This window comes from Scylla paramamosain, chromosome 38 (genome assembly GCF_035594125.1).
Source record: "Scylla paramamosain isolate STU-SP2022 chromosome 38, ASM3559412v1, whole genome shotgun sequence".
Classification (NCBI taxonomy): domain Eukaryota; kingdom Metazoa; phylum Arthropoda; class Malacostraca; order Decapoda; family Portunidae; genus Scylla; species Scylla paramamosain.
This window is the reverse complement of record NC_087188.1, coordinates 10898735-10918062: the sequence shown is the minus strand read 5'-3', so window position 1 is coordinate 10918062 and position 19328 is coordinate 10898735.

Below are 19328 nucleotides of genomic sequence, written 5' to 3'. Positions count from 1 at the left end.
ATATATATATATATATATATATATATATATATATATATATATATATATATATATATATATATATATATATATATATGTGTGTGTGTGTGTGTGTGTGTTCATGTATTTCGTCAGTGTTCATCAAGTTTGGTCTGTTTTTTAGTGTATGTGTGTGTGTGTGTGTGTGTGTGTGCGTGTGTGTGTGTGTGTGTGTTGCGTTATGTCCCCATGCTTAATATAATGTACCTCCATTTTTTCTATTTTCTTTTTTTTTTTGTATATCGTGAATCTCGTTGCCTTTGTGCGCAGTGAAGCGAGCGATCAAAGAGAAATTAGGATGATTACTCTGAAAATGCTGATGGTAGTGAAACTCTCTCTCTCTCTCTCTCTCTCTCTCTCTCTCTCTCTCTCTCTCTCTCTCTCTCTCTCTCTCTCTCTCTCTCTCTCTGACTTTTAATTAGGTCGTGTTTTGTTTATCATCAAAGGAGCAAGTTTCTTTTTTTCTTTTTTTCTCACAATCTTACCAGGTGACCGAGTTGTCATTATTAATATCACCGTTATTATTAAAGGAGAGAGAGAGAGAGAGAGAGAGAGAGAGAGAGAGAGAGAGAGAGAGAGAGAGAGAGAGAGAGAGAGAGAGAGAGAGTCGTTAGTCTTTTATACTGAATGGTTGTTAAAGGAAGGAGAGAAGGAATGAAGGAAGGAAGCGTGCCAGTTAACCATCATAAACTACCACAGACTAACTGACATATCTTTGTGTAGGATTATGAGAGAGCTGAGTGACTAAATGACTGACTGAACTGTTTAGGATGAATAACTGGTGAAGGAAGGAAGGAAGGAAGGAAGGAAGGAAGCAAGCGTACCAAGTAACTACCATAGACTAACTGACTATGTGGAATTACGAGTACAGAGCTAAGTAACTAAATGACTGAATTGGAATGACTGACTGGTGAAGGAAGGAAGGAAGGAAGGAAGGTGCTAATTAACCCCCATAGACTTAAAACTGACTTTACATGCGTGAATTACAAATCGGAAGCGAATGACTGACTGACTGTATGTTGCTAGGAGTGACTGATTAGCTGACTGAGATTGGCAGGGTAATTAACTGACTGGAATATCTGAGGGTGACTGGCCGCTGACTGACGGACGCAATGAATAAATTAAGCAGAGGAAGCGTGCAGCGACCAATGAATAACCTGACAGTGAATATGCGAGAAGGAAGACGCCAGCTAATACTCGTACCAAAGGAGTAGTGTATAAAGGAATGGATGAGTCACGGGAGGGAGTGAATACGAATGAGTGAATAACAAGGAAGCAGAATAATTACTCACTTTGGAATGAATGAAGCTTAAAAAATACGAATAGTGTATAAACAAACGAGCAAATAACGTAAAGGAGTGAGTAACAGTAAATAGACAACGTAAACAGGAGGAAATATTACTGATTTCTGGTAAATAACGAAATATTACAGACTGAAGCTCTAAAAAATTACGAAAAAAAACATTGTGTAGAGAAACAGCTGAATAACATAAGGGAATTAATAAATGAATAAGGGAACCAGGCAGAAGTAATAGCAAAGGTGAAAAATTAAACCTTACCATAGCAAACATTTTTAGAGGAAAATTTGCGACTGAGAGAGAGAGAGAGAGAGAGAGAGAGAGAGAGAGAGGAGGGAGCAAAAAGGAAGAGTACTAGATGAGGAAAGGGAGGGTGAAGGAAACGAATTAAAGGCAACATGGGTCCCCTCTGCCGGTAATCACACGTCGAGGGAAGGGAAGGGAAGGGGAAGGGAGGGAAGGGAGCCTCTCAAAGGGCGGTGTGGTGGCTGCACAAGGGACGGGAGGGATCTAAGATTAATAACCACCACACGTACGATCTTTAATATTGCAAACCTCACCTCACATATTGCAATCTTTCTCCACAGGTTTCTATATTAGTGCTGAAAAATCGTCTTCTCTACGAACTTAAGTGTGTGTTTGTAATGTTATCTGCTTTTAAATGGTTTCTAGGGTAAGTTTGTCCCGTGTTGAGTCTCGAGGGGTGACGGACAAGAAAGGCAGGGAAGGCAGCGAGTTATGAATGGTCGGTCTGGCCTGGGTTTGCTCGGGCTTGTCTGGGTTAGGTTGGGCTGGGTTAGGTTGGGTTGGAGGGAGGTAGGTAACGAGTGTGTGAAGAGCGGTGTTGCTACTGGGAATTGCATCGTGTGTGTGTGTGTGTGTGTGTGTGTGTGTGTGTGTGTGTGTGTGTGTGAGACCCAGACTTCCTCCGTTGATGACAAACTGTTGGTGCTGATTCTCGTAACCAAAACACGCATAAACTCCAGGAATTCCTCACCTCATCACACACACACACACACACACACACACACACTGCATGCTCGCCGCGCCCCGCCCTTAGGCACCCATTCCGTACCGTGCAGCCAGTGAGGTGCCGCAGGGCGAGGCGTGAGGGGCGCAAACATAGAGCCGTGCAAGAGAATATTATATTTTCAAGGGTTCAGTGTCAGTTGTACCAGGGCCAGGTAGCAGAACTCCAGGGGAATAAATAATTACAGCGATATTGTGGGGAGGGAATGTTTGCGCGGCTGGCTGGCTCTGGGTGAGAGAGAGAGAGAGAGAGAGAGAGAGAGAGAGAGAGAGAGAGAGAGAGAGAGAGAGAGAGAGAGAGAGGGTTTGCAGGTGACTAAGTGACGTTGGCGTATTTTGTGGATTTTTCAATATAAAGGAAGGTTATAAAGATGAAGTGAGAGGATTAATGGGAGTGGAAGGTGTTGGATGAAGTAATGAGGCGAGGGAATGGTGGAGGGAAAGTTGTGTGTGTGTGTGTGTGTGTGTGTTGCAAGGTGTTGGCTTGGTGGTGTGTCGCGGCGTCCTGCGGGGCTTGGTGACTGAGGGCCGGTGCGGGATTAAGATTGATGACCTTAGCAAGTCGCCGTGAAAAACAGCGATTCGTCTTTCGAGGTAAAATTTCCTTCTCTGCATCGTACATCACACTGCCGCACGCCTCCCGCCGCGCTGCCAGGCCACACCATGCACTACCTGTCATTGCACCGTGTTATTACCTTACACGCCTTACTGTGCGCTTGACTGGTGAATATTTGCCCTTCCAGATACCAAATGTCTTCCCTGTTATGTTGTAGGCACGTTAGGTTTTAAGGTTCTTAGGTATTCTTCAGCGTTGTGTCCCAAATGGTGCAGACTGTAGTGGAGATGACTGAAGTTCAAGAGTGTTTTTTTTTTTTATTGTTTCTGTCGTTATTTCAGCAAGTACTCTATCATGTGAATACGAAAAATGCTAATAAGAACCTGAATTGTAGTATCTGTGAAAAATAGCCCTTGTGAGAGAGCACGGGGATCAAGAATGCGTCTCTCAAGTCATATGTGCGCACCAGCTTCCTTCACCCAGCACAGTTGCCAGCCACGCATAACACCAGTACAACAGTAAAAACAATAAATAGTTCACTGCACGGTTTCAGATTAAATTTTGCCGTGCGTGGGAATACTCCAGCACTATAAATAAAGCCTCGTATGGCGTCAACCTGGGGAAATTTGTCAGGAAATGAAGAGAGAAAGAAAACGAGGAAGTTTGTTGAGGGCATGACTGGTCGGCCGCGTGACTCAGCTTTGGTCAAGAGCCACTCCTGTCGTTCCCGTCGTCTGCTGTTTGCTTGCCTGACCTCTTTAACCTGCCTGACCTAGCTTTTTTTACTTCTAGCTTTGAATATAATCACTTCCTACACACACACACACACACACACACACACACACACACACACACACACACACACACACACACACACACACACACAAACACACACACGTAATGCTTCCCTTTCTACTCATCTCGTCTTCTCTCCTTCCTCCTCCCTTTCCTTCTTCTTACGCACACACACTGCTGTTTCCTTCCTCTCCTTCCCTTTCCTCCCACACACACACACACATACACACACAGACAGACACGTCACTTATCACCTGTCACTCCCTACCTCCATCTCTCCTCGTCTTCTCCTCCCGCCCTCCCCTCCGCGCCTCGCCTCACACGCAGACATATCTTACCTTTCTTGTGTGATGTAATTTCTAAATGAGCCGTTTCGTGCTTAACTTTCCCTCCTAAGCCAGAGAGGTTGGAGGACTTGATTAACAGGAAACTTGTGTGTAATTAGCGTAAACTTATGACGCTGCCTCGTGTTAGGATGACAGACATCTACAACTGTTTATCGGCCGGTCATTCCAGGTAATTAACACTAAGTAATACAATTAGATGGACAGCTTTACTATATCGACAGGGGCTACAGTGTCACATTAAAATGAAGCGAGTTTTTTAGTATATTAGCCCCGTACATAATTCACAGCTATCAAGCATTATTTGTAGTGTAGTGTATTCCCATAAATATTAAACCAGGAAGTTATTACTCAGCTGGCTCAATAAAAAACGGTTATTTATCGCAAGCCTAACGCGTGTGGTAATAGATGGAGTTAACCAGAACCTCCCCTTGTTTATCCCTTTCCCTCCCTTTCAATGGTAAACTCCAGCTCTCTCCCTGCTTGTGTTCTCCCATAGTCTAGGAGTTTGTTGCCGCCTATAAAATGAAACAGTTATTGCCGAATATCCGAGTGATTGGTTAATGAAATGCTCTCTTTTAGATCTCGTGACATTAACGTGGCGGTGATGCGCTGAGTGTTACGCTGGAGACTCTGGGAAAGTTAGTATTGACAGCGTGTTGTAGGTTCAAGTCTCACATTGATTACAGGACATGAGTTACGTTAATAGGACATTTTGTATATAATATTTGTTTTTTTATAAGTTTTCTTGCTGATACAAAATGTTTCTATAAGTTTAATTTCTTTGTTGCTGAAATTTTATGCGATATTCTTTTAACAAGTTGAGAAAATTTGGATATTTTTACAAGCTATCAGAGAGAGAGAGAGAGAGAGAGAGAGAGAGAGAGAGAGAGAGAGAGAGCGGAACTCCTTATTTAGTATTGTGTGTATAATGTCCAAAGATGACTCAATTTTTTTCCTTTTTTTTTTCGGTGACTTAGAGGAGACAACTTGAGGGACAAACTTAGTGCTTAACTTTGCGTCTTCCCGGAAACACATCCGCGGGAAGTTTTATTAAAGTACAACACAAACAACTGTCTTGATTCAATGGTGGTGGTGGTGGTGGTGGTGGTGGTGGTGATGGTGGTGGTGATGATAGTGCTGGTGAGTGATGGTTGGTGTGATAGTGATGGTGATGATAATGAATAGTGGTGGTGTTGCTACTGCTGTTGTTACTACTACTACTACGACGACTACTACTACTACTACTACTACTACTTCGCGTTCGTCATTTTTGTAGCTTTTCATCTTTTTCGTTGTTTTCTTCTGCCACTTCCTCCTCCTCCTCCTCCTCCTCCTCCTACCATTACCACTACTACTTCTACTAACACCACCACTACTACTACTGTTCCACCACCACCACCACCACCAGTACCGTCTCACGAAGCATTAAAATGATAACATACCGAGGAAGCAAAAATATCACAAAAGTTACCAGTTTCGCCCCATCAGCCTAACAAGCTTGCAGTAATTATTAGCCAAGCCCTGATGCACCTGCCCCCCTTTTCACCTCCCCCCTTCCCCCTCCCCTCACCAGTCCCTCTCCAAATATCATACCGAACTTTACACGAGGAGAAAACACCACATCGGATCCGAACCCTCACAAGAGCCAATAACAGAAGATCAGAGGCTGTAAAAGTATTCGAATATAACCCCCCTTCCCTCTCTCTCTCTCTCTTCCCTTCCCCCTAGTGAGGAAAATGCAGCAAGGAGGGACTGAAGTAAAATATAAATGCAATAACACTTTTCCTCCCGGCATAGGATCGAGTATCTTATGTTTATGAGTATTATATTCCTGCGAAGATTCTTTATGACTCCCTGTGTCTTAGAATTGGATCGCCTCTGATGCTTTTATTCATTCTTTTTATATATTTTTCGTGAATTTCTTCTATATATTTAATGCAGCTCCGCAAGAAACCACGTACTGTATACAAAACCATGTCAGGTTCTCTCTTCGGCAGGTAAATGTTAGTAGGTGTTCATATTAGAGTGGTGGACGAGTGGAATAAGCCTATCAGTCATGTGGTAAGAGCCAACACGCCTATGGGTAGCCAAGAGAAAGTTAGATATAGATAGGGAAGATAGATGGTGATAGGAAGGTTAGCGAGAGAGGGAGAGAAGGTTAAATGTATGGATAGGGAAGACAGGTGGTGATAGGAAGATTAGCCTCGTGTAGGTATTCTGCAGTCTCCCTTACTCTTGCGTTCTTCTAGCGTATTTAACTTGTCTTTATACAGTATCTCACTCCAGGTTTCAAGTTCTCAATGTTTCACTCACTCAGATTGACTCAGCTCTAATAGCATGACTTGTGCAGTGAAGTACATAGGGTAAGGAAAAAATAGTTAATTGGATTCATTCGTAAATTGAGTTGATAATTGGTTTGGTATTTGTGTACGTGTAAGTCTCTCTCTCTCTCTCTCTCTCTCTCTCTCTCTCTCTCTCTCTCTCTCTCTCTCTCTCTCTCTCTCTCGGAAGGACAGAGAAGAGAAAATGAAGGAAGAGGAGGAAGAGGAGGAGGAAGAGAAGGAGGAGGAAGAGGAAGAGAAGGAGGAGGAGGAGGAGGAGGAGGAGGAGGAGGAGGAGGAGGAAGAAGAAGAGGGAGAGTAGAACGAGGTAGAAGTGGAGCAATACAAACAAAAATCTCTCTCTCTCTCTCTCTCTCTCTCTCTCTCTCTCTCTCTCTCTCTCTCTCTCTCTCTCTCTCTCTCTCTCTCTCTCTCTCTCTCTCTCTCAGCACCCACAGTAGCAGTAAGCCATAATATCTAGCAAGCTGGTCATCTTCTCACGACTTTTTACCCTCCCTGGATTACGGTCAGAGCGAGACGAGTGTTAATGCTCCATCCACTGAGGGAATTTCAGTGTGAGGGCCCAAAACATAATCCTCCGCTGCCTCGGTTAGTGTGGCCCCCTCTTTTTGTTAACGTGGCTGTGTTAAAAGGGAGCTAGTGAAGGCAGGGGTGAGGGCCGGTGTGTGTGTATGTTTGTCTGTGTGTGTGTGTTTGTTTGTGTGTGTGTTTGTGTGTGTAAGATTGTTTGTTTGTCATGTTATGTTTTTCTCAGTTTTTGTTCTTTTCTCTCCCGTCTCGATTTTTCATAATGGATTTTTATCATTCTCTCTCTCTCTCTCTCTCTCTCTCTCTCTCTCTCTCTCTCTCTCTCTCTCTCTCTCTCTCTCTCTCTCTCTCTCTCTCTCTCTCTCTCTCTCTCTCATTGTGTACGAAGTTTATTATTTTTGCCTCAAGACTGCCTTGTTAAGTGGACGGAAGGAGGAGGAGGAGGAAGAGGCGGAGGCGGACAGAGAAGTTGTAAGTCAAGAAAGGAAAGAATAGTAAAAGGAAGAGACGGGAGAAGAAAGAGGAGGAAGAGGAAGAGGAAAAATATGAAACAAGCGGAAAAGGAGAACAAAAGAATAAAAGGAGGAGGAATGAGAAAGAAGGAGAAAAACAAGAGGAAAAGGAGAACAAAAGAGAAAAGAGGGAGGAATGAGAAAGAAGAGGAAAAGGAGGAGGAAATAAGAGAAAAATAAAAAAAGAAAAAAAACGTAGGAGGAAGAGGAGGAGGAGGAGGAGGAGGAGGAGGAGGAGGAGGAGGAGGAGGAGGACGGCTGAGTTACAATTTGTGGTGGTTGGTCGCAGAGGGAAGTGGGCACCCATTACCTCGTCTTCTGAGTGGCGGCCCGACAATTAGTCCCTTGCTCGACCCACGATGTCCCCATGCACGGTTAGGCGCGGGCGTGAGGCGTGGGAGGAGGCGAGGCGTGGGTATCGGAGCTGTGGGAAGACATGGGAAGGTGTAGTTAAGAATGGAGGAGGAAGAGGAGGAGAAGGAAAGGGAGGGGGAAAAATGGATTCATAATAATAATAATAATAATAATAATAATAATAATAATAATAATTCTACTACTACTACTACTACTACTACTACTACTACTACCACTACTTCTACTTCTTTTATGTGTAGGAGAGCAAGATAAAATAGAGGAGGATGAAAAAGGAGAATGAATAGTTGAAAGAAAAGAACAAAAGGAGAACGAAGGAGCAAAGTGACTCATGCATTTCAAAAGACAAAACAAAAGGAAAAGGAAAAAGAAAATGCCTGACAAAATATTTTTCTCGTACATTTTATAACTTCAAAAGAAAAGAAGTAAAAAAAAACTAAGATTATTTTCCCAGCGGACACTTTCACCTTTTCCTTCAAGCTTAGGGACTCTCAAGGGGCAGGTTAAGGGGGGAAGGGGAGGAGGGAAGAGAGGGGGAGGAGAGGAGGGGGATTGGTACCTGAGGCCGAAAATGTTGGGTGGTTCCTCAAGTAATTGGGTTCTGGAGGTCCGGGCGCGGCGCTCCCTGGCTAATGTGACCGATGGAGGTGGACAAGATGTGTGTGTGTGTGTGTGTGTGTGTGTGTGTGTGTGTGTGTGTGTGTGTAGGGGTGATTCAGCTTTATTTCACTTCATCTATAATATATTTACATTTCCTTCATCTCTACTCCTCCTCCTCCTCCTCCTCCTCCTCTTCCTCCTCATTTATCCCAAACTATCTTGCCATCCCCTCATCCTTCTCTTGCTTCCTTTCACCTCTTCCTCATCTTAAATTGATATCATCTTCTTTTCTCCTCCTTTCTTCTCATCTCATAGCTTTTCCTCGTCTCCATTTAGTTATCTACCACTCATCTCCACCTCATCCAGCCCTCCTATCCACCTCAGAATCTTTTATATCACCCTCCACTCTTCCTCTCATCCACTTTCCTCCACCCTAAGTTCTCTGGTCTATCCACGCATCCACACTTGATGTCCCGCTTCTTGCCTCCACATTTTCTTTCCCCAACCACCACCACCACCAGGACTCTCACTCAAGTAAAAATGCACGCACGAGTCTAGTTTTCGTCGCTAATTGGTCGTTAGCGCGAAGTTGAGGCTTGTAATGAATTGCTTTTGTGAGTGGTAGGGACGGGGGCAAGCAACTGGCGTGTTAGGCTGACCACGGGAGAGGGAGGAAGAGAGGGAGGAAGAGAGGGAGGAAGAGAGATAGAGAGAGAGAGAGAGGTGAGCTGGCTGGCTAAAGGGAGGGAGAGGCTGAAGAATAAGCTAGCCAACGAGCCTCTAGATTCAGGGATCTCTCATTATGCATTTTGTCTTCACCGTGACTAATAGGCGTGTTGGACTGACCGCGAGAGAGAGAGAGAGAGAGAGGGAGAGTGGAGGAAACGGGGTGGCTAAAGATAGACTAGCAAACGAGCCAGCTAGTTATGGAAGCCTCGTTTCATCACAGCATTTTTCCCCGGGTACTCTTATTTCCTCATTATTCATTTTATTCATTTTGTCCTCCTCGCGTCACCATTATTACGTTGGTGGCCGAGCTACGTTATAAATGCGAGGGGGACAAGGGACTCAGGCGGGGAAAGGGACTAATTAAAAGCTTGGAAACTGTAGCTCCTGATATGTAGGCCGTGGTGGTGATGGCGGTACTCGGCGCGTCAACAAACATTGCAGGACGCGCCGAGTTCAGCCAGAGCTATCCATTACTGCTATACGCTTTCTGTGTGTCTGTCTGTATATATGTATGTCTCTCTCTCTCTCTCTCTCTCTCTCTCTCTCTCTCTCTCTCTCTCTCTCTCTCTCTCTCTCTCTCTCTCTCTCGCACTGGAGGAGGACAGAGAAAAGAAAATGGAGAAAGTGGTGGTGAAGGAACTGAAGCAAAAATCTCTCTCTCTCTCTCTCTCTCTCTCTCTCTCTCTCTCTCTCTCTCTCTCTCTCTCTCTCTCTCTCTCTCTCTCTCTCTCTCTCTCAAGTGACGGAGCGAAGCAATACCGCGGCACTCTGCAGAGGCTCTTTTTGGCACTCGGATTTTGGTGAGAGAGAGAGAGAGAGAGAGAGAGAGAGAGAGAGAGAGAGAGAGAGAGAGAGAGAGAGAGAGAGAGAGAGTATTGGTGTAAAAGTGGCGTGCAAGGCGGGAAGCGTTCTCCTCCGCTTCTACGAAACTTCTCTTGGCTAACTAGTAGAGTGGGTGGAAGATGACTGGGTAGTGTCGGTGGTGGTGGTGGTGGTGGTAGTGGTGGCGGTGGTGGTGATAGTGCGATCTCTCTCTCTCTCTCTCTCTCTCTCTCTCTCTCTCTCTCTCTCTCTCTCTCTCTCTCTCTCTCTCTCCACGCGACAGAACGTACGTATTTCAAACGCTTTTTCCCGCGTGCAAATATACAAGTAAGAGCGAGCAGGCACCTCCCTCCCCTCCTCCCCCTTCCTCTCCCCTTCCTCTCCCCTTCTCTCCCAAGCTCTCCCACTCTCCCAAGCCGCACTGAACACTCTCTTCTGAACGTTAAGTACGGAATTCGAGGCTTTGACGCGCAAAAGGGAAAGTCGAGAGGCAAGTGTTGACGATGAGGTGAAAATGTGTGTTTTGGAGACCAGCTGAGTGAAGGCGGTGGTGGTGGTGGTGGTGGTGGTGGTGGTGGTGGCTGAGGCTTAAAACGAGTAGATAGTGTTTAGGTAAAAGAGACAGACAGACAGACAGACAGACAGAGAGAGAGAGAGAGAGAGAGAGAGAGAGAGAGAGAGAGAGAGAGAGAGAGAGAGATTTAGCGATGAATGTAGGAATTTTAATGTATCATGTTAATTCATTCATGTTCAAAGCTCTCTCTCTCTCTCTCTCTCTCTCTCTCTCTCTCTCTCTCTCTCTCTCTCTCTCTCTCTCTCTCTCTCTCTCTCTCTTAAAACATGCACCTCACAAGAACTTAAATTATGAATACCTTCCTCATTTTATTCAGTTTAGCTTGAATGAAACTAAATCGTTATTTTCTGAAATGTTAGGGAAATATTAAGATTTTTCCCCACTTCCTCTTCTTTTCCATCCTCTTTCCCTCTTTCCTTCCGCCATCCTTTTTCCTCCTCCTTTCTTCAAATTTCTGGTATCCTGGTTCTCCATTCCTTCCTTCCTTCTTACTTTTTTCCTGTTTTCCTTTCCTTATTTCCTTTCTTCCTTCCGTTCTTCCTTTCCTGTACTCTCCCATCCTCTCACTCTCACTCCTTCCCTGCTCCTTACATTCCTTCTATCTCTAAATACTATCGCACTCTCCCTCTTCCTCCCACCCTCCCTCCCCTCCTCTGACTTCCTCTTCCTCCCTCACATCACTCACTCGCTTTCAAATCATACCCTCCCCTACCTCTCTCCCCTCCTACCCTTCCTTGTCTTACCCCGTGTTTCCTCCCCTTCCAAGCACTTCCTTCCCTCCCCTTCCCTGTCCTACCCATCCCCCATTCCCCGCACGTACCCAGGCACACCCAAGCGCCCACGCCTCGTCAGGGAGTTCGCGGGTCATTGATTCCTAGTTAGCGCAGTTATGTTAATGCGCGGGGCTTGCACGCTTCACCTCCCATGAGACAAACTGGTATTCGCTCAATGCTTAATGCAATTGCGCACATTATGTCACAGTCTGCAGTTAGAGGGAGGCGTGGAGAGAGAGAGAGAGAGAGAGAGAGAGAGAGAGAGAGAGAGAGAGAGAGAGAGAGAATTATATAATATTTTCATTAACACTAAACATAAATAAGTGAGGTACAAGAAGTTATTACATGTATAAAAACAAACACACACAAACACACACACACACACACACCTTTAATCACACAGACAGACAGACAGACAGATTAACACACACACACACACACACACACACACACACACACACACCTTGAATCACACAGACAGACAGACAGACAGACAGACAGGCAGATCGGCAGACAGACAGACCTACAGGTTCATTATAAATTCTCTTTCTCATATAACTTTTTTAAATATTTTCCCTTCTTTTTCTGAAATTGCTTTGTATCTAGACTGAAATAGACTGAATTGAGCTTCACTGTTCTGGTCTGGACTGGGAAAGACTGGGAGAGACAAGACTGGGATAGAAAGAACTTAACTAGGATAGTTTAAACACGATTGGGATAAACTAATTTAACCAATACTAAACCTGGCTGGGCTGGGATAGATTAGGTTAGGATAAACTGAACTGGGCTTGACTTGGCTGGGATTAACAGAAAAAACCTTGGGTAGACTGGGCTTGGTTGGGTTACGGTTGTATTATAATTGATTAGGGCATTACTGTGATGAAGGGAACCATTGGTGTTAAAATGGTAATGATGGTGCTGATGTTCCAATGTTGATGACCTGATGTGAAGTGATCGCTGGCTGTAGCATTAATTAGCCCCACCGAGAGAGAGAGAGAGAGAGAGAGAGAGAGAGAGAGAGAGAGAGAGAGAGAGAGAGAGAGAGAGAGAGAGAGAGAGAGAGAGAGAAAGGGTTTGGTAATTATTAAAGAAAGGAGGCCAAGAACGAGGATTAAAAGGAAGAAACTTAGAAAGAAAGAGAGAGAGAGAGAGAGAGAGAGAGAGAGAGAGAGAGAGAGAGAGAGAGAGAGAGAGACTAGCTTTAATATCATATTATGTAATACACTTAATCTTCCCGTATTAAAGGGACACACACACACACACACACACACACACACACACACACACACACACACACACACACACACACACACACACAAACAAACAAACACACAAGATTAGCTAGCAATATCATCTTTCCCTTGTGAGAGAGAGAGAGAGAGAGAGAGAGAGAGAGAGAGAGAGAGAGAGAGAGAGAGAGAGGGGAAAAATAAAAACAAAAAATCTGAACAATAAAGAAATAAGCGAGAATACACGAGGCGAATGAGTGAAAAGGAAAAAAAGGGAAAAAGAAAAGAGGTGGAAGGAAGGGAAAAGGGAAGGAAAAGGTGGTAAAAAAAAAAGAAGGCGCCATAACGTACTAATAACATGCTCCCCTTCATTAAATTTTAGCTCCCTCCTTGTTAACAATTCCTGTTCTTTCTGACTTTTTATTTCTAGCTTTTATCCTTTATTTGCCTCTTATTCCTCTTCTTTATTTCCCCTCCTTTATCCCCTCACTTTTCTAATATTTTCCTTCCTTACTTCTGTTTTTTTCCTTTCTTTTCTTTCATTTATTCTTCCCTTCCCTCCTTGTATCGTTCCTTCGTCTTTCATTCTTTGTTTTAACTTTTTTTTCTATTTTTAAGTGATTCTCTCTCTCTCTCTCTCTCTCTCTCTCTCTCTCTCTCTCTCTCTCTCTCTCTCTCTCTCTCTCTCTCTCTCTCTCTCTCATAGACTTTTTTCGCCTTTTTAATCTTCAGTGTATGAGAGAGAGAGAAAGAGAGAGAGAGAGAGAGAGAGAGAGAGAGAGAGAGAGAGAGAGAGGATATACACACTAAACTTGAACAGCATCACTAGATTATTTTCCTCTAAATCTTAATAATAATTCTGATTAAACACAGAACATAAAACAAACAATACTTAAAATCAGAAATAGTAAGACAGACGGACACACAGACACACACACACACACACACACACACACACAGACAGACAGACACACAGACAGACAGACAGGTTAATATCACCTCCACAGTACCTTATAATGGGAACGTTTTTAATGACAGAATGGCACGTACCACACCCCATTACTATTAGGAAGGAAAGGGGTAAATGGAAAGGAAGGGAAGGGTTAAAGAGAAAAGAAGAAGGGGTAAAGGGAAAAAGGAGATAAAGGAAAGGAACAAATGGAAGGACAAGTGGAGGAATAAAGAAAGTAAGAATATAAAGGGAAGGAATGAAAGGGAGAAAATGAAAGGAAGGAATGAAATAAAAGGAGTAGAAGGGAAGAAGGATAATAGTGAAGGAAGGAGAGAAAGAAAAAGTGAAGGAAATGAATAAAGGGTGACTATAAACCCTTTAAATCTCCATATCACACCTGGCCTTTAATTAACACCTCGCCTTGACTCTAACATTCAAGTCATCGTCAATACTCCCTTGAAAATATTAAATTTAATCCCCTTAGAGTGATGATTCAGGCTGTAGAGAGAGAGAGAGAGAGAGAGAGAGAGAGAGAGAGATTTCTACGATTTTGTTTCCTTTGTTCCTCCTCCTCCTCCTCCTCCTCCTCCTCCTCCTTCTCTTCTTTTTCTTTTTCTTTTTCTTCCGTCTCCACATTCTCCTTCCTCTTCTTCTCCTCCATTTCTTCTTCTTCTGTCTTCCTACCCTTCCAAAATTTATTCTTTCTTCAAATCTCTCATTTTCACTCCCTCACCCTCTCCCTCACCCTCTCCCTCTCTCTCTCTCTCTCTCTCTCTCTCTCTCTCTCTCTCTCTCTCTCTCTCTCTCTCTCTCTCTCCCTTCCTGACCTCCTCTAACCTTCTTTCACATTGTTTTGGGTTTTCTTTTTCGTTTTTTTTTTACTTCTTTTTCTATTAGGCGCCGCAAAACACTTAACAGGTTGGACATTTGCATAAACGGATCACCTTGACGAGCTAACAATCTCCCTAATTACCTGCAACAATTACCTGGAAGGAGAAGGAGGAGGAAGAGGAGGAGGAGATAGGGAGGTGGGAGGTTGTGGTGGTGGTGGTGGTGGTGGTGGTGGTGGTAGTACGCAAGAAATGAGTGTAGAAATAAGAAGTTAGAGAGAGATAAGGAGAGAGAAAGAGAGAGAGAAAGAGAGAGAGAGGGAGAGAAAATATAAGCCTACGTTTCATAAAGGGAGATATTTTTTTCTTTAGCATTGTGTAAAGAGTAAATTGTTCAAATATTCCCTTTGTAATTTCCCTTTTGCTGTCCCTGTGAACGAAGGAAAAATACACTTCCCGTTTTCTTTCACTTTACATTTTTTTCCGTCTTCAGGCACACAGACTTACCTATTTATTTTTTTTCCTCCCTGTTCTATCATTGTACTTTGTGTCTGTTTTAACTTTGATCTATAAATGTTTACACTTTAGAACCTACCTTAACTTACTTTATGTGTGACCTGTGTGTTAAGTAGATTATAATTCTCTCTCTCTCTCTCTCTCTCTCTCTCTCTCTCTCTCTCTCTCTCTCTCTCTCTCTCTCTCTCTCTCTCTCTCTCTCTCTCTCTCTCTCTCTCTCTCTCTCTCTCTCTTAGCCTACCCATTCAACCTTCTCTCACCCTACACACCAACCTAACCTAACTTGACCTAACTTAACCTAACTTAATCTCACCTAACCTAACCTAACCTAACTTAAACTAACTTGACCTAACCTAACCTAACCTAACCTAACCTAACCTAACATGACCTAACTTAACCTAACTTTCTCGAAGCCTACATTAAACACAGCGTGCCTCTCTCAGCCTCCACACAGACCAGCCTTGCATCCTACACACAAACCTAACCTAAACTTTCCAAAACCAACACACAAATTACCTACCCTTCTCAGCCTGCAGACACACACACACACACACACACACACACACACACACACACACACACACACACACACACGCACGCACGCACGCACTTAGCCTACCTCTCTGCCTACACAGTCTGCCTTTTATTTTATACATGGCCTGCCTCTCAGCCTCTCTTAACCTTAGTTACGGTTCGATTCTGCCATTAAAGGAGGCTCTGATCGCTGGGAAACACAATTCATCAAGTTTCCCCTCGGCTCTTTCCTTCGTCACCTCCCTGTTATTAATTACCCACGAGAAGGACGAGGAGCAGGAGGAGGAGGAGGAGGAAGAGGAGCGATGGGGAGACTATGAAAGGGAAAAAAAGAAGCGTAAAGTGAGATAGGAAAGTGGTAGGGAGGGAAAAATACAGAGGGAGGAAAGGAAAAAGGGAAAAAAGAAAGGGAGAGAAGAAAGGAAGGGAGGTGAGGTGAGAGGGAAAAGAAGAGGGAGAGAAAAGAGGAAGGGAGGTAAGAGGGCATGAAGGAGAATAGGAGATGGAAAAGAGAGGAAAGGAAAAGATGAAAGGTAAAGAGAGAGAGAGAGAGAGAGAGAGAGAGAGAGAGAGAGAGAGAGAGAGAGAGAGAGAGAGAGAGAGAGAGAGAGAGAGAGAATTATAACAAAAAATAATAAAGAATATATAAAAACAAGAGAATAAAGCAATAAATGGAATAAAAAATAGAGAAAGAAAGAAATAAAGAAGAGATCCAAAGAAAAGTGTGAAAGAGAAAGAGAAAGAGAGAGAGAGAGGCAAGAATGAACAGGGGAGGAAGAATAGAGAGAGAAAACGAAGGAGGAAAGAGAGGAAGAAAGTAAGAATAGAGTGATAATGAAAAATAACAGAGAAAGAAAAAGTACGGAGGGAGGCAAGAGAGAATAAAGGAGGGGAGAGGAAGAAAATAAAATAAGGAAAACTGGGAACAAGGGAAGAATTTTAACATGAAAAATATCTGAATAAAAGGAAGGAAGGAGAGGAGGAAGAGAAGGAGAAAGGAGTTGGAAGAAATAGTGTAGAGGGAAGAATAAGAAGTAATGATAAAAAGGTGGAAGTGAAGAAGAGGAGGAGGAGGAGGAAGAGTAGGAGAGGAATAGAAGATAATGAAGACGATGAAAAAATTAAGGAAGAAGAAGAAGAAGAAGAAGAAGAAGAAGAAGAAGAAAAGAACAAAAAGTAAAGAAAAGGAGGAGGAGTAGGAGGCGGAGGAGGAGGAGGAGGAGGAGGAGGAGGAGGAGGAGGAGGAGGAGGAGGAAGAATTGGTTGTCTAGTTTAATTTACGTGAGAGAGAGAGAGAGAGAGAGAGAGAGAGAGAGAGAGAGAGAGAGAGAGAGAGAGAGAGAGAGAGAGAGAGAGAGAGAGAGAGAGAATTAGGCAATATATCACACTCCTTCACAAGCTCACTTTACACACACACACACACACACACACACACACACACACACACACACACACACACACACACACACACACACACACACACACACACACACACACACATACCCACTTAAGTTAGCGTGGTGAGAAATTTGAAGCCAAACATTTACCTGTGCAACTAATTTAGCAGCTTCGTTACCTGAGCTGAAGCATCTTGACTGACCTTGAAAACTGAGGAAGAGGAAGAGGAGGAAGAGGAAGGATGAAAAGCAGTGAACGTTTTGACAGATTATCTCTCTCTCTCTCTCTCTCTCTCTCTCTCTCTCTCTCTCTCTCTCTCTCTCTCTCTCTCTCTCTCTCTCTCTCTCTCTCTCTCTCTCTCTCTCTCTCTCTCTCTCTTTCTCTAAGTACACCTGCTCACCTATCTCATTAACCTGTCACGTGGGGAAAAAAGTTACCTAACATGGCTGGCGGAGGAAACCAGATTTTCCTCTATTATATATTCATTCCTTTCTCATAATTCTTCCCCTGGGGCTCATTAACCGGTCCCAGGTGTAATTAGCGAGCCGGGCCGTACCCACCCACAGGTAAAAAGTCATTCAGGTGTGGCTTGTTTATATTCGACCACGTCCGTCTTGACCACTCGTAGAAAATTGTGTGTGCTTTGGTGTTGTTTGGTGAGGAGTGCTTGTGAGCGTGGTGTTGCTACTGCTGCTGCTGTTAATGTAATTACTGATGACCTTACTACTACTACTGGTGGTTATTGGCTTGTTGTTACTGGTGCTACTGTTGCTATTGCTGTCACTGCTCCTGTTACTACTACTACTACTACTACTACTACTACTGCTAATACTGTACTTTTTGTGTTTAAGTGATGCTGGGGATCTTAAATGCGGTTATTACACTACAACAACAACAACAACTACTACTACTACTACTACTACTACTACTACTTTTAACACTAGAAATTGTTGTTAGTGAGACGGGAAGGACTTTACAACAACTATTACTACCACCACCACTACTACTACTATTACCACCACCACTACTACCACCACCATCCCATCACCACCATCACTACAGCCTTTCCTCCCAGTTCGTACCATTTTCACGGGTCACTATTTTAAAACTCGGATAGAAAACGAAGGTAATCATTTTGTCATTAAACCGTATGAAAAAAATAGAGAGATCCTGACTTTGGCTTTAAATATCAACACTTATTTTTTAGGGATATTCTGTAAGTATTCCCTGGACTCCTATTCCTCCCATTCCTTAAGGTCTGAAGGCGCCTGTGTCCCGCTTTGATTAAGATAAGACAAGGGAAAGTGCGCAATATTTTAACGTTATGTAGATATTGAAATAGATAGCAAGGTTTTATATTCTCCTCCACTGATGTTTGGAAGTTTCTCTCTCTCTCTCTCTCTCTCTCTCTCTCTCTCTCTCTCTCTCTCTCTCTCTCTCTCTCTCTCTCTCTCACCCTGTCAGCTGTACATAACCTTAGCTAACCTCATTATAACTTGTGGATAAGACACCCTAAGCGCTCTCTCTCTCTCTCTCTCTCTCTCTCTCTCTCTCTCTCTCTCTCTCTCTCTCTCTCTCTCTCTCTCTCTCTCTAGAAAAGGATTTATGCTTTCTTTTTTATGTTTTGGTTGTGAGTGAAAGTTTGTGTGTGTGTGTGTGTGTGTGTGTGTGTGTGTGTGTGTGTGTGTGTGTGTGTGTGTGTGTGTGTGTGTGTGTGTGTGTGTGTGTTACTTTTCCCCTGAGTTCAAACACTGGCCGATAGTTTGTTTGTGGAGTGGGTGAGCAAAGTGACCCACCAACACTGTGTCAACACCACCCTTTGTGTTTCCCTTTTTTGGGAGGGTAACGTTGAATATTTTCCCACTTCCCCCTCCTCGTGCTTTTCCTCTTGGTTTTCCTTATCCTTTTCCTTCAGCTAAATCTCGGTTCTTGATTTCCCCACTGTTTCCTTTCCTCTCCTGTTTATTTTGGTTTGTTTTTCCCGCGTTTCCTTTGTTTGCCTGTTTCTTTTCGCCGTCGTTTTCTTCCTTCTCCTTTTCCTCCTCCTTTCCTTCTCTTAAATCTTTTTGTTTCTGATTTCCCTCTTGTTTCCTTTGATTTCCTTTCTTCCTTTCTCTTTCTTCTTCCTCCTCTTTTCCTTCTTGTCATTTCTCTAACTCTCGTTTCTTTTTCTGAATTTCCTCCTTTTTTCTTCATTTTTATTTTCTTTTTTTTATTTACGGGTTTTTTTTCTCCTCCCTTTCCTTCTTTTAATCATCTCTTCTTTCTACCTCTCATTTCACACTCCTCCTCCTCCTCCTACTCTATTCTTTCTTTCCTTATTCTCTCATTCTCTTTGATTTCCTTCTAAACCTCTTCCTTTTCCTAACCTTATTTCCCTCCTCCTCCTCCTCCTCCTCCTCCTCCTCCTCTCACGAGTCTATTTCTCTTGTATTTCATTGTTCTTTGTAATATTCATAGAAAAAAAAAGAAAGAAAGGAGGACAGGGAGAAAAAAATTCAATGGAAAGATTTGAAATTAAATAGATCATTGAAAGAAAGAAAGAAAAACTAAGGACATATATTTTTTTTAAGT